The 12,186-nt window shown below is 34.9% G+C and overlaps 1 non-coding gene across 1 annotated transcript; it reads right to left on the bottom strand.

The window, feature by feature from the left end:
• Positions 1–1,649: 1,649 nt before the first annotated feature.
• Positions 1,650–1,755, bottom strand: LOC122022137. Its single transcript, XR_006122868.1, has one exon. It is a non-coding gene; the product is annotated as a small nucleolar RNA R71 (small nucleolar RNA).
• Positions 1,756–12,186: the final 10,431 nt, after the last annotated feature.

The raw sequence follows: 12,186 nt of genomic DNA on the forward strand, positions 1-12,186 counted from the left end.
GTATAAGATAAGCCTTCTTCCCCTTCTCTTCTTGAGTTTTTGGCTTAGATATTTATATCTTTGGATTCTTTCCTTCTAGTTATAGAGTAGATTTATTGTTCTAGGATTAAGGGAGTAATTGTGATGTGTATTGATATCAAACTCATGGATTTGTCAATTTTTTATCTATATGACATTGCTATGGCTTGTATCTATTTGATTTTATGTGTGTGTAGTGTGTTTAAGCTTAATTTTCATGTTTGATTGAATGTTTATGTACAATTACTAATCCCATAGGGAGAATGTCGTAGATCGTATGACCAAGAGACCCTAGTAACAACGGTATCCCGTTTCCGGACATCTAGGGCATTGCCTTGAAGGAAGAAGCAATTATCCATAAGGAAGTAGAGAATTGAACATAATTATTATTTCTATCTCGATGTTATTGAGTGTTAGTGTGTTTTTGTGATATATGACTGAGGGGCCCTAGTGATAGGGGTATCCCCTATTACCGAACTTCATAGGAATCACTTCCATTTACTAGCATAGGATATGGATTAAGATAGCATTCCGGCTTGACCTCCACGGGGAAGAGCCGGTAATGGATCTAACTTTCTACAAGTGCATAGGAATAGAGGATGGGCGATAGGTGATTCATGATACATTGATTAATATCACAATGAAACCAAACCTCTAGAACATCTCCCTAAACCAAGTTCCTCAACACTCTTTCTCTTTCTCTCTCTCTTTCTCTTACTTCTCTTTATATTTGTGATTGTGATCTTCAACCTCTCAATAGTTTAGTTAATTTATCGTGCTTAGATTCTAGTACTTACATCCAATCCCTGTGAGATTAGTATTTTTAGTACTTGACGACACCTGTATACTTGCCGACTCACATCAAGTTTTTGGTACCGTTGCCGGGGACTGAACATATAACATTAGTTGATAAACACTTGAGTTAATCTAAACTTGTTTTCTTTCACATTTTGTAAATATTTCTTCAATTATACTTTTATAGATATATCTTGCATTTGCTTACTTTTATTCTTGCAATTTCCTTCCTACAATTTAAATTCTACACTTTGAATTTCCTGCACTTTGATTCTTGTCTTTATATTTGAAAACTCTATTTTTCTTTGCATTTAAATTCTACGATTGAAATTCATGTAATCTTGTTCTTATATAGAAAGATCTAATCTTACAGGAGATCTATTTTTACTTGATCCTGAAATTGATAGAACCTATCAAAGAAGAAGAAACCTGCAAAGACAACAAGAAAAACATGCATCATCTGAAATGACAAACAAACCTCTTAAGGATTATGCAGCACAATATATTCGTGGGCTTCAGTCAAGCATCATTAGGTCATCCATTGAAGCAAATAATTTTGAGATAAAGCTTGCGATGATTCACAAGGTGTAGTAACATTAGTTTGGGGGTGGACCACATGAAGACCCAAACTAGCACCTAGAGATATTTTATGAGATGTGTGGGACAATGAAAATGAACGAAGTCTCAGCCAAAGCAATGAGATTGATATTCTTTGATTTTCTTTGGGGATAGAGCCAAGTTGTGGCTCACTTCTATGCTTGTAAATAATATCGCATCATAGGAGCAGTGTGAACAATTATTCCTTGACAAATTCTATCATCTAATCAAAACCACACATATGCAAAATTTGATTGCTAGTTTCAGACAAGCTGATGCATAATCTCTATATGAAGCTTGGGATAGACTCAAGAATATGCTCTAACTTTGCCCTTACCATGGACTAGAGAAATGGTTAGTCATCCACACTTTTTATAGCATCATCAACTATCACACTAAAGTTTCCCTCGATTCTGTTATTGGAGGGCCACTAATGAATAAAGGTCTAGATGAAGTTGAAGAAATTGTTGAGAGTGAGGCTCTTAACCGCCATCAGTGGGCATCTGAAATAAGTGGAAGCTCCTTTTTTAGAAACCCAACTAAAGCATCATGGAAATTTAATGTTGATGCAGTAACACTTATGTCAGCAAGGATTGATGCCTTGATGAAGAAGTTAGAATCCATGGGAACCGGCACGATGAACGTCATTGTAGGAGTGTGTGATGCATGTGGAAGTGCGGAGCATGTCCAAGAAGCTTGCCCACTTGGGGCCATATCGTCTCAACTTGAGAACTTCAAGCAATGCTATGCCATAGAAAGCTTCAACTTCAAGCAAGGAAATCCGTACTCCAACACTTACAATCTAGGATGGAGGAACCACCCAAATTTTTCCTACAAGAACAACCAAGACCAAGGCCAACCCATTAGTTAAAGGCAAAGCTACCAACCAGGGCAATCACATGGCTATTTTCAACAACAATAACAACACCCATCACAAGGCTATCAATAGCCAAGAATTGAAAAGTTGCTTGAAGAGGTCCATGCAGCACAAATGAAAATAAAGAATGATATCAAGTAATTTAATCAAAGAATAAAAAATTCTGAAAAACATCAGAAAATTATAGATAGCCAAATAGCCCAAATGAGTTCTTCATCTACAAGAGAGCACCCGGACTAACTCTTTTTTGTAGGTTGCTGAAAAGTGGAGGTCCGGGCACCCAAAAGGGATCCGGGTGCCTGGAACGGGCCCGGGCGCTCGGAATGCAAAATCTATCCCCAACGAGCTTCGCCACATGGAGCGCCCTGGTTGGCTCGGCTACGTCACATTCAGGATGCCCGAAGGGATCCATGTACCCCGAACCTCCTATATAAGGAGGGTAAAGGCTGGAGCCAAAGAACAACAACGAACGATCTGCTCTCCCGTGCTCTTGCGATGTCTCTTCGACAAAGTGCTGCTATTTTCCTTTTCTTATTGTCAGTATTAATTTTTTATTAGCATTCTTGTACTTTAATTGTAATAATCATTTCGAATTGCTAGTGAATTGTCCAACAAAAGCACTCAACGAGTGCGGGCCTTGGAGTAGGAGTCGACAAAGGCTCCGAACCAAGTAAAATAACTTGTGTTAGCGTTGTGTTTTCGGTTTTCCGCTGCTTACTCTATACGATTTTTTTTTAATCGCTATTCATCCCCCTCTAGTGAATTCTCGATCCAACAAGATTATGTTCCATGACTTATGCATGAGTAGATATGCATGTTTATTTGCATTGTTATTGCATTTATATTTCCTTAACTTAAAATGAGTTGTCAAACATTAAAAATGTGGAGATTGTTAGAGCAATCTAGGTGCCCTAGATTTTGATGTTTGAGCAAAGATTTAAGTTAGACTTATTGTTGTATTTAATATGCGCTTGTGAATGTACAGGATACAGGTACAACACGAAAAAGTCCAAGTGTGATCTTGACAATGGTGAAAGTCTAAGTGGAGTCTTAACGGTGTAAGTTCAAGTATGTAATCTTGACAACGTAAGTCCAAGTGTAACTTGGCAAGCTTGTGTTGGGTGCTACTTGGAATTCCGTTCTGTTTCCCTTGTACAAAAATTTGTACAAGAATAGGACTTTTCCTAGCAACCCATGTGCTCTATAGAAATTAAACTTGGATTACAAACGAAACTTAACATTATTAATCCAAGTTGTTCTTTAGAAGTTAAACTTGGATTGGAAACGGAACTTAACATTTTTACTCCAAGTTCAACCCATATGTTCTTCAGAAGTTAAACCATATTATAGAAGTTGATTAAATATTTATTTCAAAGATTGACTTTTAGGTTAAACATGGTGAGACACTCGACCTTCTTGGGTATGAGATCATACACCACTTCCTAGACAAAGTCTTTCAAAGAAATTGAATATTTAAACTTCTTACAGTAACCTTATGTTTAACTATAGAGTCCACAATAGAAACACAAAATCGAAACACAAAATTGATAGCCTCTTGTGTTGGTATTTCAGGATCCATACAAAGAACACAAACTAATTATGCAGTGGAAACAAATAATTAGTTATATCTTTCTTTGTATCTTAAAGACCTCTTGATCTTCTGCTATATTCCTCTCCTCTTCTTGGACATCGTGTGGGCGACGATCTACCAAGATTAAGACACCCGAACCTTTCTTTACTTCCAAGCTTCCGGCCACCAAGGGATGCCACAATTGGGAGCCTTCCTCTCTTCTTCTCCTCCACCAAGTGAACCGCCGACCTTTATGTTCTTTCCCTTCAAACAAGGTTTCAACCACCAAGCAAGATGAAAAGAAGAATAGCTAAAATAGGGGCCGGCCCTAGGAGAACAAGCAAGGAAAGAATAGAGAGAGGGGTGTCGACCACCAAGGAATAGAAGAGGAGACTTAGGTTGTGTGTTACCCCATAAGACACCATCTACCTCTCTTTTTATAATCCTTGGTGAATGCAAAAAGGAAAGTTTTTAATAAAATTTTCTTTTTATTTGCTATTGTGGATGATTTAAAAAAAGAAAAGATTTTAACAAAATTAAAATATCTTTTAAACCATCGTAAATAGCTATAAAAGGAAAGATTATAACAAAATTTTATTTTAAATAAAATCTTCCTTTTATTCCTATGGATGGTTACAAAAAAGAAAACATTTTAACAGATAATTTTTAAATAAGTTTTAAAAGATTTTTATATAATTTTGAAAATAAGTTTTAAAAGATTTTTAAAAGAATTTTCAAATAATTTTGAAATTAAGTTTTAAAAGATTTTTTAAATGATTTTTAAAATAATTTTGAAAATGATTTATAAAATCTTTTTAAATAATTTTGAAATTGATTTTTAAAAGGTTTTTAAATAATTTTGAAAATGATTTTTAATGATTTTTAAATAATTTTGAAAATGATTTTTAAAAGATTTTTAAATAATTTTGAAATTGATTTTAAAAAGATTTTTAAATAATTTTGAAAATAAGTTTTAAAAGATTTTTCAAATAATTTTGAAATTGATTTTTAAAAGATTTTTAAATAATTTTGAAACTAAGTTTTAAAAGATTTTTAAAATAATTTTGAAAATCAGTTCTAAAAGATTTTTAAAAGATTTTTCAAATAATTTTGAAATTAAGTTTTAGAAGATTTTTAAAATGTTTTTTAAAAGATTTTTAATTAATTTTGAAAATAAGTTTAAAATGATTTTTAAAAGATTTTTCAAATAATTTTGAAATTAAGTTTTAAAAGATTTTTAAAATGATTTTTAAAAGATTTTTCAAATAATTTTGAAATTGTTTTTTAAAAGATTTTTAAATAATTTTGAAAATAAGTTTTAAAAGATTTTTAAAAGATTTTCCAAATAATTTTGATATTAAGTTTTAAAAGATTTTTAAAATGATTTTAAAAATTTTTCAAATAATTTTGAAATTGATTTTAAAGGATTTTTAAAATGATTTTTAAAAGATTTTTCAAATAATTTTGAAAATAAGTTTAAAATGATTTTTAAAAGATTTTTCAAATAATTTTGAAATTGATTTTTAAAAGATTTTTAAATAATTTTGAAAATAAGTTTTAAAAGATTTTTCAAATAATTTTGAAATTAAGTTTTAAAATATTTCTAAAATGATTTTTAAAAGATTTTTCAAATAATTTTGAAATTGTTTTTTAAAATATTTTTAAATAATTTTAAAAATAAGTTTTAAAAGATTTTTAAAAGATTTTTCAAATAATTTAGAAAATAAGTTTTAAAAGATTTAAAAAGGTTTTTCAAATAATTTTAAAAATGATTTTTAAAATATTTTAAAATAATTTTGAAATTGATTTTTAAAATTTTTTAAAATAATTTTGAAAATCATTTTTAAAAGATTTTTAAATAATTTTGAAATTGATTTTTAAAATATATTTAAATAATTTTGAAAATGATTTTTAAAAGATTTTTAAATAATTTTGAAATTGATTTTTAAAAGATTTTTAAATAATTTTGAAAATAAATTTTAAAATATTTTTAAAAGATTTTTAAATAATTTTGAAAATAATTTTTAAAAGGTTTTTTAAATAATTTTGAAATTGATTTTTTAAAGATTTTTAAATAATTTTGAAAATAAGTTTTAAAATATTTTTAAATAATTTTGAAAATAAGTTTTAAAAGATTTTTAAAAGATTTTTCAAATAATTTTAAAATTAAGTTTTAAAAGATTTTTAAATAATTTTGAAATTGATTTTTATAATATATTTAAATAATTTTGAAAATGATTTTTAAGGATTTTTAAATAATTTTGAAATCGGTTTTTAAATTATTTTTAAATAATTTTGAAAATAAGTTTTAAAAGATTTTTAAAATATTTTTCAAATAATTTTTAAAATGATTAAAATGATTTTTAATTATTAATTTAATTTGATTTGATTTTTTAATCATTAATTTAATTTGATTTGATTTTTAAATCATTAATTTAGTTTGATTTTTAATTCTTAGTCATTTCACCCGATCTAAATTTTAAATCAAGGAATCTTATAATTTTGTGACATGAATTAGGTTCGTTTATAGGATTTGGTTTAACTTTGTGTTAGATTCAGGTTTAGCTTTGAACTCAACAAATAGACATTCTTTGGATAAACTTCTGAGCTATGGTGAGTCACCTGGACATTATTAAAGTAACCATGCCTTCAAGATTTTCCAAATAGTCCTATCCACTGAACTTAATACAAACCTTGGTCTAACTGGTTAGGATTCATAAAGGGTAGCTTCGGTCAGCTCCACTTAGCCAAATGCACCAGGTCGAAGCCATATCTTCCTAGACATGTGATGACTAAGCTTCCCCAACGTGCTATCATCTAATAATTCACCAGTACCGTGAATCAAGTTAAACCTAGCCCCTTTTTATTCTAACCTTAATTACCCTGCTGGATAGTCTACTCTTGGTTACCCTTGTCGGGTAGATTAAGTTTTGGAGGTACCAGCTATTCTGGAGCATACCCTGGGATTTTTAAGATTTTGTAAGAGTTTAATTTATAAATTTGATTTAAAATTTTGAATTAATCTGAATTTTGCTTAATTTAATTTAATTTTTAATTAGTTTTAATTATATTCTTTTAATGCTTTATCTTTTTATTAAGACAGTTTCTCTTCTGGCTCCCCCTAGATCATAGCCTCGATATGGTCTATCAAGGTAATAGACTTGCTCCTTGGGGACCCAATAGTGACCAGGTCCAACTTGATTAACCAAGTTTGACTTGGGGACCCATGCTTGAATTGTGTTTTTATTATTTCTATTAACTAGAGATAGATATGATTTATATTTTCTGTTGGTTCTAAATCCAAGTCCGGATTTATTGTAAACAGCTCGCTGTTTTCCAAGAATCAGATCCAAATTCTTGGAACCCAAGGTGAACCGTTCCAACGTGTTCTTGAGTTCTTTAATTTGAGCTTTTAAATTGGAATTTTCTTCCTCAAGTTGTTAGACTTGAGTTGAACTTCCAATTTGAACTGACTCAGTTAAAGAACTCGAGTCAGTCGCTCCCTTAAGAGCTGTTACTTCCTTTTGGAGAGACTTAACCTGGACGTTGGATTTAGCCAACTTTTTAAGCAAGTACGGAATTAAATTTTCTGAGTCATCTAAGTTAATACTAGACATTAAAGCACTTACTGTGGGTTTTAGTCCTTTGGAAACGGATGCGGATCCGTGGCTTCGCTCGGACTCGGTGTCTGATTCACTTTCGGTTTCATCAAGGTTTACTTGTACTAGCAATGCGAGGAAGCCTGTGATTCTTCTTTGTCGGACTCGGATTCATTTGAAGACTTGGACCATGTTGCCTTCAACATCTGTTCCTCTGTCTTACTTGTACCTGCAACTATCGTAATACCTTCCTCGGCCGAAGTAGTATCATTCTGCTTATCTAATTCAAATAAATCATTTATTAACTTATGCTTACTTACTTGAGCGTCGAAAGTGCCCTCGTGTAGTTCAATCAACTTTTGCCACAACTCTTTTGCACTTGTGAAGGGGCCAATGCGGTTCAGTTCTTCATTGGTTAGGCCACATTGTAGCATGCAGGTCGCTTTGGCATCGACATCAACTTTTTTCATTGTGCTAGAATCCCAGTTGATGCATGAGATAAGTTTTCCGGTGTCGTCACGTGGAAGTTCAAGTCTGGTCTGGATAATGATCCACATCTCGACTTGCGTCTTGAGGTGGTATTCCATCCGGTTCTTCCAATATCCAAAGTTCTCGCCAAAAAAGAGTGGCGGTCGGACGGTGTAAAATCCTTCTTGGAATACCATTTTAAAAGAACCTTGCACACAAAAAATAGCAAAAATGTACCAGGACTTGATCCTGGATTAGCAGTGCAGTATGGAAGGATAGAAATAGAAATTCATGAATTTCGAAAAAAAAATAATAAAATAATAATAAAATATTATTAAAAATTAAAAAATTATTATTTAAAATTACGATATTTCGCTAATGCTGACTAATGGTGAAAAGATGAGAATGAGTTTTTTGAAAATAGTTTTGGAGGGAAAAACGAAAGGCGTACCAATTGTTGGATCGAGAAGCGCTAGAGGGGGGGGATGAATAGCGCTCGTGGCTATTTCGTTCGTTTCGAAAAACTTGAGTTTAAAGCAGCGGAAAATAACAACACACAAAGACCCAAGTAGTTTTACTTGGTTCGGAGCCTTGGGCGACTCCTACTCCAAGTCCCTCGCTCGTTGAGCGATTACTGTGGGCAATTCACTATTTCGCGCAAAGAGATTACAAGTATATGTTACAATAAGTGCAATAACAAAAAAAATATACCGACGACAATAATGGGAATCTCGGAGCTTCGGGTCGTCGGTGACTTGCAACAACACTTCAGGGCGTCTTTTGAGCAGTACATTGACGAAAGATTGCGTTAGAACTGATATATGAAGCTGCTGCTCGAAGACCCCTTTTATACAGTGCTGGAGGCACCTCCAAGCCTGTCCGAGGCGCCTCCAGGCCACCGAGTCGCATGCGTGGATCAGCTCTGATCTGGTCGCACCTTATCCCATTGAAGGCGCCTCCAAGCTGCTCCAAGGGGCCTCAAACGCCTAGTCCAAGGCGCCTCCAGTGACGTCCGAGGTGCCTCCAGCTCCTCTGGACAGCTGGCTTTGGCTTGCACCCGAGGCGCCTCCAAGCCCCATGGAGGCACCTCGGACACTGTTCATCCGAGGTCAAGATGTACTTTTTTGTTCCTGCAAAATGTGTTAGTCCCAAACACAAATCCTGCAAAACAAAGTTAGCACAGAATAGGTATACTGAATGAAATATCGACAGTCAACGGACTGTGCGGGTCTGACTTCGGATTCCCAACAGGAAACCCTAGGTTGACCCGACGCCTACTGTTCCCTCTACGGGGAACGCGCCCTCACCTACTCCACTCAGGAGATTTACCTGATGCCAGTGTGATCCTCCAGATTGACTGGACTTTTGCTCAGCGTTCGAAGCTTCCGGACTTTCTGCTGGACTTCCGCTTCCCGGCTGGTCCAGTCTTTCACCTGGTTCGCGACACCAGGACTTTCCACCTAGGGTTACCCCCCCCAAGACTTTTGTCTGAAGCTCTCGACCCACCAAAACTTTCCGCATAGGGTTACCACCCCCTATTACCTAGGGTTACCACCCCCTATTACCTAGGGTTACCACCCCCTAGGGTTTTCCACCTGCCTAACCGCAGCTAGGACTTTTACCTAAGAAACCTTAGGACTTTCCTGCAAACTTGTTCAACATATTAGAAATCAAAACACCTTAACTTTGAACCCTTTGACATAATCAAAACATAGGTTCGATCGTCGGATGCTTCCCGCACCAACAAATAAGCTTTTATTCCCTTTCTCTTCTTGGATTTTGGGATCAAGATGCTTAAGATCTTCTTGTCTTTGGGATTCTTTTCTTGTTCTATGGATTAGATCTCTTTGTTTTAGGATGGAGGGAGTATTTGTAATATGATTTGATATAAACTCTTATGGATTTGCCAATTTCCTATTTTAATGATTTTATCTTGTTTGTATCTATTTGATCTTATGTGGATTATTGTGATTGGACTTAATTACCATACTTAATTGAATGTTTGAGTATCTTGTGGATCTTGTAGAGATAATTCCTCACTCGATTATCTGAGAGATGTACGTGACAGACAAGCCCGTGTAAGGATGATTGAGGGATAATCTTGAAGGTGAAATAAGGTCATTCAAGGAGATATGATAGATTGTATGCATTAATCTTTTATATTTTGATATGGTTGAGAAGTAATAAATTTCTATGTTGATTATCTGAGGGACGCATGTAACAGGCAAGCCCGTGTAAGGACATTGTAGGAATCATTCCTAATTGATCACATTAGATATAGATTTTAGTCCTACGCTGATTGTCTATTGCAAGAGAGAATCGGTAATCTTCTACAAATGATGAACAATTGAGGAATAAGATTTAGTAGATCATTTACATTGAATAATATTATAAAGAAACTGAAACTCCTAGAACATCCCTTTATCATAGCCCTTATTTCTGTTTTTCTTCTTTTACTTCTATGATTTACTTTTCATAGTTGTACCTTGCTTTTATAAATCAATTGATTAGTTGTTTAGCTAATTCGTGTTGAGATATCTTTAGTGTTTATAACCAGTCCCTGTAGATACGATATCTTTCTTTATTATTGACGAAGTATCCGTACACTTGCGGAACGTTAACAGCAGACTAGGTGTGTAGAATCAGCAGAAGAGGGGGCTGACATGGCTGTGTGGTTTCACACGACCATGTCACTTTTGAAGCATAATCAGAACACGGCTGTGTAGATCTACATGGCCGATAATTTGGAATTGGAGAATGCCGACGATATCGAGTGTTGCCTGCCTGTTAATTCTTCAAAGTAAAGCAATTTTTCATATCGTGAGTATTATTCAGATGGTATGTGCACCATCTTTGAGGAAAATGTTGAGGAACTCCCACATGTTGCACTGCTTGGGGCCGTGACTCAGGATGATGATGGGGCAGGTCTGCCTGAGGTCCTTTAGGAGGCTGGGCAGGTCCCCCTGGGCGGGCTGCTACTGGAACTGGTGCAGGGGTGTTAACCTCTTTCCTGCGGGCAGCTTGAGCCTCTTCCACATTGATAAACTCCAAAGCCCGTTCAATTAATATATGAAAATTGGTAGGAGGATTCCTAACCAAATCCTTGAAGAAATCATTGTTATTAACCCCTGAGAGAAGGCGTTTACCAAAATCTCCGTAGTGGCCAATGGAACATCAATAGTCACCTAATTAAATCTCTTAATATAAGCCATAATAGACTCTTTAGGGCCTTGCTTGATAAAAAAGAGACTCCACAGAGTTTTATGATACCTCCAATTACTAGAAAAATGGTGTAAGAATACCTTGCGGAAATCTTTGAAGCAATGAATTGAATTCTTCGGTAGTCACTTAAACTATCTTTGAGCTGCTTCCCCAAAAGTAGAAAGAAACATATGATATTTAACTCCATTAGTAAACTGTTAGAGAAGCGATGCATGCTCAAACTTGAGAAGATGATCTTCGAGATTAGTTGTTCCTGAATATTCTCCAACATTTAAATTCTGATAATGTTTTGGCAGCGGATCATCCAACACCCTTTGAGAGAATGGAGTGATGACCCTTTCAGGAGAACTATCACTAGCCACCATCTTCCCCTTTTTCTTTTCCCTTACAGGGGTTTCTCTAGAGGATTCCTACAGAGTTGCTCTTCATCCTCCTTATTCTAAAGGTGTTCAAAAATGACGTCGGGTGGGAGAGAGAGGAACAGAGAATAGATGAGCCAGATCCCCTCCCCTGATCTCCTTCTCTCGGTGATGAGAGGTTACAGACATTGTCGGAGATGGAACTACAGGCAATGTACCACCAGTATTCACTTGTTTTTGTTGTTGTTGCAGTATCTTCTGTACTCTAGCGTTGATAAGCAACTCCAGATTATCCTATGATATAGTGATGGTCTTGGGTTTACCAGCTTCCTCCATCTCCGTAGCCTCAGATCCAGGTGAATAGAATCCCACAGACGGTGCCAAATTTGATCCTGTCTGAGAACTGTGAAGATGAACGTTGGTTTCGATGAGTGATGATGACCTCCGATGAAGACGAACTCTGAAGATCTGAAGAGACTCCTCACCGCTCCTGCGCACAGTGAGACGAGCCAACAAAGCGTTAGTGACTTAAGATCGGGGTGGGGATCCCTGGCTAGGCCCTCCGATGCTCAAGTCAGTCCCTCTCACAAATGAAAGAAGAAGAAGAAGAAGAAGAAGAACAGTAACTGAAGTGAAAACAGAGTTTAGATTCTAGAATTTGTGTACCTTGCCAACGGAGAA

The sequence above is a fragment of the Zingiber officinale genome, chromosome 9A, assembly GCF_018446385.1.
Source record: "Zingiber officinale cultivar Zhangliang chromosome 9A, Zo_v1.1, whole genome shotgun sequence".
In the NCBI taxonomy this organism is placed as follows: Eukaryota; Viridiplantae; Streptophyta; class Magnoliopsida; order Zingiberales; family Zingiberaceae; genus Zingiber; species Zingiber officinale.